The 13,557-nt window shown below is 44.5% G+C and overlaps 1 protein-coding gene across 4 annotated transcripts in view; it reads right to left on the reverse strand.

Moving 5' to 3' along the window:
• BABAM2 (BRISC and BRCA1 A complex member 2) overlaps positions 1 to 13,557 on the reverse strand; it is a 488,359-nt gene that overhangs the window by 60,260 nt on the left and 414,542 nt on the right. The gene's annotated exons all lie outside the window — the stretch shown is intronic.

A 13,557-nucleotide genomic window follows, 5' to 3' on the forward strand; every position in this document is an offset into this window, starting at 1 on the left:
GGAGAGGTCTCCCAGGTCGGGAGGAGTTGGCTCGCTGCCTGGGTGGGGAGACCTTGCAGGAACAATGTCCCTGATGCAGGAAGAAGCTGCTCTGGTAGCAGGTGGTGGCTCTGGTCCAGCTTGAGGCCCAACCAAATCAAACACATTCAACCACTTGCATTTACAAAACGCTCTCCTGGGGATGGCCGGAGACACTCCTGTGTTCTTCTGAAGAAACTCATGTGTGTGAAGCCGCTGCCCCCTCTTATCTCAAATAACTGCCAGACAAGTCAAGCACTCCACTGCGGTCTAGCTTTGTGTTTATGGACAGGTATCTTCTAAACAGGCAAAACCAACTGAGACGCTCCATACCCTTCTTAACCCCTAAGGATCCGGGACATTCCTGTGCATGTCAACTCAGAGTGCCTGAATCCTTAGGAAACAGGGTAAGAGAATAACACTGCAAGGATCAAGAAATAAAAGCATTACGTCATTGTGTGAATAAGATAAAGCAAGGCCAAACAGAAAGAGTGGAGTCTGAAACTAGAACTGGTTTAAGTCCAATTCTGTACCTGTGGGATTTTAGGCAACCTATTAAATCTCTCTGCTGTCTACCTCTCTAGTTGAAGAAGAGCACTCATGACTTTTTTCTTGCAGTGTTTCATAAATGACAACCACTGGCATGGTCTGAGTTGAAGGCCAAGACTCTCCCGTAGAAAACACAGAAAATACCAACAGACTGAAGTGACAGCCTTGCCTTCTGGGTGAAGTGCAGGTTGACTTTTGGCTCAGGAAAGACAAAAGGTGTATGTGATTTAGGTGCAGATAAATGACCAAGAGCAGAAGCAGCCAGGACCCTCTCCAAAGCACAGAGACCACAGGGTATGCATGCAGGTGCCAGAGACCAACATTTGAAGAGCTTGTTTCTTACCCTTCTTTAAGAGATAATTTAAATATTATTTCCCAGAATGGCAATATGTAAGGGTGATATAAAATGATGATTTTCTTATTTTAAATGTCATGAGGGAGAAACTATATTTCATATTTGATATAGTGCCTGGCCCAAGACAAGCGCTCAACAAAGCAATTCCTAATTTAATCATAGTAGTGGACTTACCCTGTGTCGCCACACAGAGTAATGGAAAATAGCACGCATGATGTAAATATCACTAAGACAGCATCCTTTCCAGGATTTTCATAATATGCATCCTTATCCAAGTAACCCTAAGTACTATTTGTCAAATACTATTAGACCCATATGTGGTCTTCAATGTTTAAAAAAAAAAAGACAATAAAAACAAACTCCCAAATATCTCCTGATTATTTTTACTGAATAACCTGGGTTTCTTTTTAATCTTTCCACAACTCATGTTCACATCTGTGGCCTCCCTTTTATGGGCTCTGCAGCTATAAATCTGAAAGAAGACAGATAAGGCAGGAACCTTGTTAAACAAAATCCCCACCAAAATGACAAACATTCAAACAGGAGTGGCTGGCCTTTATCTCGTCACCACCCAGTTTTGACGGAGTCTGTTTCCCTTTCACAAAGGGTTTGCTGTCTGAGAAGTGAGCATTTTCCCCAGGCGACCAAAAGTCACTCCCCAGAGAAGCTGGACCGGGTGTTCCAGAGCACAGTTCTGAGCTAACTAGCGGGGTGCTATAAAATGCCTTGATTTTTATCTATAGTCGACAGATTGGGCTATTTGATAACCTGAGTGCACTTCCCTGGAAGTGTGAATTTGCATGCACATGCTGACTCCCTCCGGGTGCAGAGAACACAGAACCCTCTGCAGAGGGTAGGGAAGGCAAAGCAGAGAGGAAGAGAAAGCTGCTGCCCCAGGACTGTCCCGGATTGATTATTTACAGACAATCCACAGCAGCCAGATAAGGGATGGATCTCAGCGGCAGCAATTACAGTGGGGGGGCCTCAGGTCTTTCATTTTAAGATAAAAGGGATCTGACATGTTTATTAAGTAATTTGGTTACCCTGGAAATTGGGCATGGAGTTCTGGTGAGAACTGTAGAACAATTACTCCTGTTTGTTTTAAGCCCCTGCTTTTGGTTGCTGGAATGCTGGATTTGGCTTCCTCTTTGTAGGTAAGAGGTACCCTAAAGGGACAATCTTTTGTAGACTGAGATCTGTAAACCTTGCCTCTCACTGGAAAGGATCACAGAACAGCTTCACATGATTTCTCTGCAGGGAAATAACTGCCATAGTAGACGGCAAGACACAATAGACGCAAAGATCCTGAAGATGACCGAGTCAACAGCCGAGTGGAGCTGCTGACGAAAACGTGGGAAAATACCAGAAAATCACAGGAGAAGTAGACAGGATCAGGTCCAGGGCACTGGGGCCGATCAGAACAACAGGAGCCAGCATCTGTGATTGTAGGCCGGCCTCAGCCCCGTGTGGCCACTGCAACATGTTAGGATCAGAATCACCCTTTCAAGTGATGGCTCTGCTTCTGGTTTCCTGGTTGCATTGTTCCAACTGCAAGGATTTGCTTTTATTACTACTAATTAGGGAGTTTCAGTTCATTCTTTAAGAAACTACTACCTGCTATCTGATACATACCAAGTGCTACTTGTGACATTCACTTACATTCTGAAACATACCTTCAGGCTGCAATGACCTTGTTGGGGATCCCTTCCTCACACAGCCTCTCTCCCCAAGGAGGACCAGGTTCCTAAAAAACGCCCTTTCAAAAAACCTGGCTCTGTTCCCAAGTAGTAGCCAATTGTCTGGCTTTGTGGGTTTTTGAGCTTTGTGTCTAAGAGTCTACCATGTTATATTTGTCCCGTAATTTGCTTTTTTCAATCAGCATTAGGTTTCTAAGATTTCATCTTTATCATGTGCAGATATAGTTTCTCATTTTCACAGTTGTACAAAGGTGTGAATTTAGCACTATTTATTTATCCATTCCCCTGGCAGGAAACAGTTGGGTTTCTTCTAGATTCTGCCACAACTAACAATGCAACCATGATACTCATCTGCTAATCAACGTTTTTTTCCTTTTCCTCTGGGGCATAGTCAAGCAATTTTCCCAGCCTTCTGGAGGGAGAAATGCCACCTTTAGACCTGACTCCTCCCACGCCTGGCACGGGGGCCTGAGGCAGAGGGTGCAGGCAGACTGCTGAGGTCACAGGGAATGGGGGGTTAAGGGTCAGAAGCCGCCAGGTCCCAGGATGCCTAGGGAAGCAGGGGGCCCTCCTCCCACCCCGGCCTGACAGGGCGAGACACAAACCTTCACTGTGTTAGCCAGAGATGGGGGGTGGCTTGTAAGAGCTGTTAGGCTCATGTGTGGCCCAAACACAATGACCTCTGTTTCTTAGGGACCTAAGGTTAAATCTGAGTGTTTCAAAGCACTTTCTGGTTGCCAAAAGAACCAGACTTGAAAAGCTGAGCTCAAGAAGCAGTTCTTCGACTGTGGCTCTCAGCCTCTGGAATCATGGGAACAGCGGCTGGCCCTGGAGTAAACCGTCGGCGGCATCAGTGTGTTCACCCTCTGAGGCGTGCACGTTTGGGCTGCTCACCCCCAGAAGGACGTGGCTCTTGAAGTATTCTGTCCCTCTGGTTAGAGGCCAACTGAGAGTGTCTGCCCCCTTTCGTGAACACAGTGCTCACGCAGCATGCCAGCCACACGGGCTCCACCTCATTGACTCGCTGCGGTGGAACATTCAGATGAAGGATTTGGCCTACTCTGCTCTTCCAACATAAAACACAGGCTGTACCATTTGGAGATGCTTCTGTTGAGACCACAATTCACTCCTGAGATCTCAGTTAAACAAGAGCTTAGGGATAAGCTTTGCAAATTCTTTTAATCCTTTGGACATCGAGACAGTGTACAATACATATGAAGTTTCCAAGCATACAGCCAAATAAAAAATGAGAATTATTAGCCTAGTCATAGAATTAAAAAAAAAAAAAAGCCTCAGGGAGTCTGACTGTGAGTGCATCTAGAAAAGTCCTGTTCATCCAGCTTTATGTCTTTTGTAGTCAGTCTGGTACCTGGCCCAAAAAGTATGCTTCAGTGTTCATGGAGTTAAACTCAGATCTCGCCTGCGAGCGCATGAGAAGTACACCCCGTCTCTACAAGGGTTAAGACCTACAAATCTCAAAAAGACTCCATGACTACCCTGAGACTAACTGGAAAAATGCATGGAAACTTGTATCTTTCTTGGGAAATAAGGCTGAGCAGAGGCAATGGGATAGGTCAGAGTGCTGGGCTATTGGCATTTAAACTGTGATGTAATTGATAATTCTCCGGCCTCAACCACACTGATAGGATTCCTTTTGCAATGATCTTCACTGAGCTCACCTGTATGCAAAATGTGCTGATCACTGGCAGGTATTATGGTTTCCCTGGAGACAGTGAATCCTTAATCCGCCTTTTCAACACTAGGGAGAGTTCAAAAGACTCACAGTACAATGAGACAGCTTCGTAGCTGGCAGTATCAGAGGAAACTCGGGGTAGCACCCATCTGCAGAAAGGAACTAGAAAATAGGTCCTGCTACCCACCCTCACACGGAGGCCAGGATTCTTCCAATCATAGACACGTCTAGGGTCCTCTCACTTTCACGGAAGAGGCAGGGCGGCTGTGCTGTGCCCGCCAATGTCTTTCAAATCATGGGACGTACCTAGAAGGTAGCACTATTGTATGGGATGCTGGGGAAAACGGGCGGTTGGCAGAGGTCACTGGCTGGGGGCTCCAGTTCCCCCCAGGACTATCTGTGGCTGCCCCTTGAGCCAGCTGTATGTGGGAACACACTCACCAGCAAGCTTTAGAGAACAGTTAAGCACCTGAAGGTCTGTTCATAGCTGTGTGCTGTGAGTTCAGCAGCTTGTGCCAAGTACTTCATCTCTAGTTGCTTTAGTTTCCTCCTCTGTGACATAGACATAGTAAGGACCCCAGCCTCACAGGCTGTTGGGAGATGTCCAATTATGAATGTAAGGTACTTATAGCGAAGTACTTTGCCTACAGTGAGCACTCAACAAATGACATTCTCTATACAGAACAATAATACTATTATCAACTAGAAGTCACTTCTTACCACCTCAGCAGCCTCTGGGAATGGATTTGATGGAAAAAAAAATACCAGGTTGACGGGGACTGAAGAAAGGGTACATACCTACCAGTGAGGTAGGTTTTTATTTATTTTTTTATTTTAAAACTGTGATAAAATAATAATTTTTTATCATTTTAAATATTTTTAAATGTACAATTAGGTGGCATTAAGTGCATTCCCACTGTTGTGCAACCATCACCATCATCCACCTCCAAAACGTTTTCATCACTCCAAACCAAAACTCCAGACCCATTAAACATGGCTTCCCATTCCTCCTCTCCTCAATTCTTGGCAACCGCTGTTCTACTTTCTAGTAAGTTACCTCACGTAAGTGGAGCCACGCAGCATCTGTCCTTTTGTGAGACGTCTGCCACTCTTCACTCACCAGAAAGCAGGGGTTTAAGTTTAGCCAAAGGTCATTTTTAGCCCAGAAGTCACTCCCGAAAGTCTCTTTCTTATGTGTGGCCATCTCAAGAATTCGGATGACCTTTTTGGAGGAAAAGTATTCCAACAGCATTTCGAGTTCCAAACCAGATCCTGTCCATGTATAGTATGACTGCACAGAGGGTCTGGTCAGGCCAAAGAGTTCAGATTAGCAGGAGGACCAGGGATTTCTAGGTCGGAATGGGCTCCAGGTTACACTAGTGAGGGCCTCACAACACATTTGTTCCACGTGACCATTACTCATTCTTCCTTCACCTAGATGCTCACAAGCTGCTGAAACTCAACAGACACTAAACTGGGCTCAACATCTCCAAACTGGCTCCTCCTGGCATCCCTGCTTCAGCTCATGGCATCATGAGCTACCCAGATGCCTAAGGAAGAAACCTGGGAACCATCTGAATTCATCTTAGTCCCTCACTTTCCACTTTGGATCACATGTTTTGCTAATTTTACTTCCAAAATATTTCTCAAATCATCCCCCACCCCCTCCCCACTATTCTTCCTATAACTGTTTTACTTTGGATCAATCATCTTAGCCCAGACTGTCTTTTTAGGTCTCCTGGTCCATACTGTAAAGCATCTTCCACATCATGCCAGGATAGTCTATTCTTCAAAAGCAAGAACAGGTAACTTCTCCAATGAGCATTCTTCAGTAACTCCCTGCTACCCTTAGCATAAAGTCAACTTGTCAGTAGTATATGAAGCGCTGTCCATGTTCTGGCCTCTGAACACCACATTAGCTCAATCTCTCACCCCTCCCTGAGACCCACTAAGCATTCAAGAAACTCTTAGCCACGTACAACAGTTCCTCACATACACTCTACTATCTCTTCCCACAGTGCCTTTCTTTATGGCAGCCCCTCTGCCTGAAATGCTGTTAACAGCCTTCCTGCCCTGCTAGGTTAGGTGTCCCTTCTCTGTGCTCCCATATGGTGTACACTTAGCATTGTTCTTTAAATAATGTTTTGTTACTATTTTTGTATGTTTATCTTCCCCACTAGACTGAGACATTTCAGAGCAGGTATCACATTCATCCTGGCATCCTCTGAGTAATGACAGCCTGAGCCAGAGCAGGTGGCTCAATACGTGGTGAAAGAAGGACTCAATCAACACACAAATGAATAAACTACTGCACAGGTCAGGCGAGAGGCCATGGGAAGGCAGATGGAAAGGAGGCAGGGAAGAAGTAAAGCTGTATTTGCAGATGACATGATCATGGACACAGAAATCCTAATGAATCTAATAATAGTCAATCAAAAATCAATTATATTTCTAGATATTAACTATGAGCAATTAGAAAATGAAATTTAAAAAAACACCCTCCATTCATCTTAACTTTAAAATATACATTGGAGGGGCCGGCACTGTGGCACAGCAGTTTAACACCCTGGCCTGACGCGCTGGCATCCCATATGGCACTGGTTCGAGACCCTGCTGCTCCACTTCCAATCCAGCTCTCTGCTATGGCCTGGGAAAACAGAAGATGGCCCAAGTCCTTGGGCCCCTGCACCCATGTGGGAGATCAGGAGGAAGTTACTGGCTCCTGGCTTCAGATCGGTGCAGCTCCGGCTGTTGTAGCCAATTGGAGAGTGAACCATCAGATGGAAGACCCCTCTCTCTCTCTCTCTCCCTCTCTCTCCCTCTCTCTCACTCTCTCTCACTCTCTCTCCCTCTCTCTCCCTCTCTTTCGCCCTCTCTCTGCCTCTCCTCTCTCTGTGTAACTATGACTTTCAAATAAATAAATCTTTAAATATATATATATGTTAGAATTAATTTAACAGGCCAGCGCTGCGGCTCACTAGGCTAATCCTCCGCCTTGCGGCGCCGGCACACCGGGTTCTAGTCCCAGTTGGGGCGCCAGATTCTGTCCCGGTAGCCCCTCTTCCAGGCCAGCTCTCTGCTGTGGCCCGGGAAGGCAGTGGAGGATGGCCCAAGTGCTTGGGCCCTGCACCCCATGGGAGACCAGGAGAAGCACCTGGCTCCTGCCTTCGGATCAGCGCGGTGCGCCGGCTGTAGCGTGCCAGCCGTGGCGGCCATTGGAGGGTGAACCAACGGCAAAGGAAGACCTTTCTCTCTGTCTGTCTCACTGTCCACTCTGCCTGTCAAAAAAATAAATAAATAAATAATTTAACAAAAGACATATAAGACCTGTATACTGAAAACATTGACATGAGAAATTAAAGATAAAAAAATAAATGGAAACATACACCATGTTCATGAACTGGAAAACTCAATATTTCCAAGATGGAAATTCTCCCCTAATTGAGGAATGGATTTAATGAAATCTCAATCATGATTTTTGTGAAGAAACTGACAAGCTGATTCTGAAATTTAAATGGACATGCTAAAAACTCAAACAGCTTAAATAACTTTGGAAATAGAAATACAGTTTATTTATTTATTTATTTATTTGACAGGCAGAGTGGACAGTGAGAGAGAGAGAGAGAGAGAAAGGTCTTCCTTTTGCTGTTGGTTCACCATCCAATGGCCGCCACGGCTGGCGCGCTGCAGCCGGCGCACCGCGCTGATCCGAAGGCAGGAGCCAGGTGCTTCTCCTGGTCTCCCATGGGGTGCAGGGCCCAAGCACTTGGGCCATCCTCCACTGCCTTCCCGGGCCACAGCAGAGAGCTGGCCTGGAAGAGGGGCAACCGGGACAGAATCCGGCACCCCGACCAGGACTAGAACCCGGTGTGCCGGCGCCGCTAGGCGGAGGATTAGCCTAGTGAGTCGCGGCGCCGGCCAGAAATACAGTTTAAAAAGTTATACTGTCTGATTTTAAGACTTTAAAGTGAAAGAACAGACACATAGATCAATGGAACAAAATAAAGAGTACAGAAACAGACCACACTTATATGGCCAAGTGATCACTGCTAAAGGACTCAAGGTAATTTCACAGGAGGAAAGGATAGTTTTTTCAGCAAATGGTGCTGGGTCAGCCGGATGTTAGTACAGGGGTGGAGGGGAACAATCACATCCCTTACCTTGTAATATACAAAAATGAACTTGAAATGGAATTCAGTCCAACATTTAAGAGCTCAGACTAGGGACCGGTACTGTGGGGAAGCAGGTAAAGCCACCACCTGCAATGCTGGCATCCCATATGGGCGTCGGTTCAAGTCCCAGCTGCTCCACTTCCAAAACAGCTCTCTGCTATAGCCTGGGAAAGCAGTGGAAGATGGCCTGGGTCCTTGGGCCCCTGCACGCATGTGGGAGACCTGGAAGAAGCTCCTGGCTCCTGGCTTTGGATCAGCACAGCTCATGCAGTTGCGGCCACATAGGAGAGTAATCCAATGGATGGAAGACTCTCCCCCGCCCCGCCTTTCTCTGCCCCTCCTTCTCTCTCTGTGTAACTCTTATAAATAAATAAATAAATCTTTTTTAAAAAGAGCTCAGACTATAAACTTTCTTAAAAAAACAACTTAGAGCCAGTGCCGCGGCTCACTAGGCTAATCCTCCGCCTAGCAGCGCCGCCAGCACACCGGGTTCTAGTACCGGTTGGGGCGCCGGATTCTGTCCGGTTGCCCCTCTTCCAGGCCAGCTCTCTGCTGTGGCCCGGGAAGGCAGTGGAGGATGGCCCAAGTGCTTGGGCCCTGCACCCCATGGGAGACCGGGAAAAGCACCTGGCTCCTGCCATCGGATCAGCGCGGTGCGCCGGCCGCGGCGGCCATTGGAGGGTGAACCAACGGCAAAGGAAGACCTTTCTCTCTGTCTCTCTCTCTCACTGTCCACTCTGCCTGTTAAAAAAAAATAAAAAAAAAATAAAAAAAATAAAAAAACAACTTAGAAATTATTTTTGAGGGCCCAACGCCATGGCGCAGTAGGTTAATCCTCCAGCTGCGGCACCAGCATCCCATATGAGCAATGGTTCTAGTCCAGCTGCTCCTCTTCCGATCCAGCTCCCCGCTGTGGCCTGGGAAAGCAGTAGAAGATGGTCCAAGTACTTGGGCCCCTGCACCCACATGGGAGACCCGGAAGAAGCTCCTGGCTCCTGGCTTTGGATCAGTGCAGCTCTGGCCATTGCGGCCATCTGGGGAGTGAACCAAAGGAAAGAAAACCTTTCTCTCTGTCTCTCCCTCTCACTGTCTGTAACTCTGCCTCTCAAATAAATAAAATCTTTTTTTTAAAAAAAGAAATTATTTATGAACTGGAAAGGTAAGAGTTTTTTAAGAAGGACACAAAAGGCATGGCCCATAAAACTAAGAACTGATAAAATGGACTGCATAAAAATGAAAGCTTTTCCCTTTGGGGAAGACACAGCAAAGAAAATGAGAAGACCCTGCAAATACCTGCAGAACATATAACTGACAAACGGCTTGCGTCCCAACGTGTAAAGAACTTACACCTCCAAAACAGACACTTGACAAATTACCTTACTTGGATGGCAAACACTTGAAAAGATGTTCAATGTCACTGCACATTAGGGAACTGTAAATTAAAACCAAAATGAATACTACTCTACAAGAGGATTCCAAAAGGTTATGGGAAAATGGAATTAAAAGCTAAGCTTATGGTGGTGCAAAATTTTTGGAATCCACACACATTTTCTTTCATAATATGCATTTCCCATGAACTTTTAAAAGACCCCCTAAAATGGCTATTATTTAAAAAGACTGACACTACCAGGAATTGGAGACGATGTGGAAGAACTGAAATTCTCACGTATTAGTAGTGAGAATGTTAATTTACAGGCCTGTGAGAAACCACATGGCAGTGTTTCACTCAGTTACACATACATTCACCATATGACCACCCAGCATTTCCACTCCGGGGCTTCTCCCAGGAGAAGTAAACACATATGTCCACACAAAGACTTGTTTAAGGAGCACTGTTCTTAATGGTTGCAAACTGAAAACAACTAATATGCCCGCCCACCAACTGGCAAATGAATAAACAATGAAACGGGAACAAGGACTACTACTCAACAATAAACAAGAATCGAACATCAACATACACAACAACATAAACAGATCTCAAAAAACACTATGCTAAGTAAAAGAAGTCAGATATGAAAGACTACCTACTGTAGGATTCCATTTTTAAAAACTGGAAACAGAATAAACTAGAGTAACAGAAAGTGGTGAGTGGTTATGTGGGACTGGAAGTCCAGGTTGGGACCAGGTGCATGGCATGTGAGGAAATTTCTCCAGGTGAAGGAAGTGTTCTGTGGCATAATTGTGCTGCTGGATTTATGACTACATGTGGTTACCAAAATTCATTAAAATCCTTACTTAAAATGGGTGACTTTTACTATATGTAAATTTTACCTCTAAAAGATGAGAAAAAATGTGTGTGCCCCATGGATTCACAAAAGGTGAAACTGGGCAACAGCATGCGTAATACTTGCAAATGGAAGATTCATTAAATCTGAGCACTATTTTCTAGTATTTTGCTTTGGCTGAACATACGCTTCTTCAGGCTAGCACTGAGATGTCCACAGCGCAATACTGAACACGTGCTATTGTAAAACTGTTTACCTTTCTTGGTATCTTGGAACTGAGCCACTCAAACACAGGAAAACTACTTCACTGCACTATAAGAAACCTAGTTTCTAGCCCTGTTCTTGCTTAGCACGAGCATGCATGAACTCAGGCAGGAACTCAGCCTTCTCCCTAAGCAATCTGAGGTCCCTGGATCAGGATAGCTGGGAAGCTGGACAGGAAGAAGGTGATCTTTATTTGTACTAACTTCTAACTGAAATTTAGCATTTCCTCCAATTAGGATTATTTACAATAATCTGCAGTAGTATTAGCAGTACTTGGATTTTGTTACCTATAGAAATCACAGATATTTTTATGTCACATTATTGTTCATATCGCAAAATATTATTTATACTCATCACTATTTTGAAATTACAGTGGTTATTGGATTTGACACTGCATATTATTACTGAATTTGTTAATAAGGAAGTTCTTATATCCATATCATGACCTTAAAGATTTGATAACAGATTTCTCATATAATTGTTTTCTTTTGTCACATGATTTATTTCAGGCATGTAAAAACAGCATTCTAACGTATGGATAGATATGATTCACCAAAGGGGTCCACAGCACAAAAAATGTTATAACTCATTACAGCTAGGTGAGCTCTATCCATTCTAGTGCTAAAAACCATATTAAAAGCTGACATCAAAGCTCATAGTCTAAGTGAAATAACTAAAAGCACTTTGAAACTGTAAGGTGGCATGCAGATGTAAGAGGCTGCCTTATGTAGGCCCATGAATGAAATCCTGTTTTTAACAGTTTATTAACTAGACGTATTTTTTAGAAAAGATTTCTTTGAAAGGCAGAGAGGCAGAGAGGAAGGAGGAGGAGGAGGCGGTGGAGGAGGAGAAGGGAGCGCACCGGAGAGAACAGCTTCACTTCTGAAATGTCTGCAAGAGTGGGGCTAGGGCAGGGCTGAAGCCAGAGCCAGGAACTCTACCGGGTCTCCACTGGGAGGCAGGGTCTCAAGTACCTGAGCCATCATCTGCTACCTCCTGTGCACATTTGCTGGAAGCTGGATTGGAAGCGGAGTAGCTGGGGACTCAAAGCAGGGCACTTCTATATGGGACATGAGAGTCTAAAGTGGCAGCTTAACCTGCTACACCACAGTGCCCACCACTAAACGTATTTTCTTAACTAGACTATGGGGAAGAAAAATGGGAAGCAATGTCCATTATTTGGGACCCCATCTCCTCTAAAACAAGGCTTTCAAAGTTTAGATCCTGACTTGTTTGGACCCTAATTTTAACAAACTGCAAAAAACAAAAACAACCCCCAAAACATGTCTGAGATAAACAAGAAAATCTGAGGGTTTAGCATATTATATGATATAAAAGAATCAGCTATAATAATGTTATGGAGACAGATTTCTAAAAAATCTTTATCAGAGATACACCTAAAGTATAGGTAAAATGACATACTTCACTTTGCTCCAAAATATCCTGGAAAATTAAACAGAATAAATTTAAAGAACAGAGGGATCAAAGAAACAGGCACACAAAACTGCAGTGTGGGTTAACAGGCATATGAGGTTGATATATTTGTTTCTTTACTTTTGTATTTGTTTGTTTTTTATCTCATAGGCCCTCAGGACAGATCTAATCCCCAGAAATGTCTGAATTGTATTTAGGTAAGAAAAAAGAAATGAGATCATGTAAAGGAGCATGCAGTTCGCTATAGTTCCTTCCTCTCCCTCTTGGTTTAGCATCTGGTCCATTTCCAAGTCAAAATCACTTCTCTGGCTCCCAGAGCTATTTGACCTTGTAAGGTCTGCATGGGCTTTGTATGATAAACTATTATCATTGACCACATGCATTCATTACGTTTAAACAGGTTAAATCAGGTTTTTGGTAACCAGTAGCTGGTTCATTTTTTAATTAAGCCATTTAGTTTTGCTTTTTCAATGGCACAGAGTGATTCTACACATGGAGTTACTAGGCAGGGAGCTGCAGCTGGACAACCTGTCACCACCACTGAGGAACCACTCCAGCGTCCTACCTCGCTGCCATCAGATAGCAATGATGCCTGTGGTGAGACATCCACTCAGGTCCCTGAGAGAAGAGCTCGTCTCCAATCTCTCTGATCTGTGCATGGTGGGACATCAGCCCTCTGCTCTTGTTCTTGGAGCTGACAGGTCCCCTGTGAAGTTCTGAAGGGTCTCTAAATTCATTTCACACTTGGGGATGCTGCTATGCAATGATCTGAAGCAGTACAGTAACACAGTTTAGCATATGGGATCTGGACTTAGTTGCTTGCTGTGTGTCACAATTTTATGATGTGTAGAGTGGAATGACACTTGTCACTATCCTCTGAAAGAATGTTGTGAGCATTAAATACCATGATATATGCCAAGTACTGCAAACAGTGTTTGGTACATGGTGTATATTGAATACCTGGGAAGTTTACCATCTTCAACAGCTCATGTTCTAAAGGAAAATAATAACCCATGATTCATCAATGTCAAGACACTTCCATATCATTTCTTAAAAGAAGGTTATAGTGAACTAGATCAACACAAGAGTTACTCTTGGTCAACAGTTGCTTTGTTTCCTTAAGAAAGATGCCTTCAGTGGTTACCATTTG

Source organism: Oryctolagus cuniculus, chromosome 2, assembly GCF_051225735.1.
Source record: "Oryctolagus cuniculus isolate XC-2025 breed Fujian yellow rabbit chromosome 2, ASM5122573v1, whole genome shotgun sequence".
Taxonomy (NCBI): Eukaryota; Metazoa; Chordata; class Mammalia; order Lagomorpha; family Leporidae; genus Oryctolagus; species Oryctolagus cuniculus.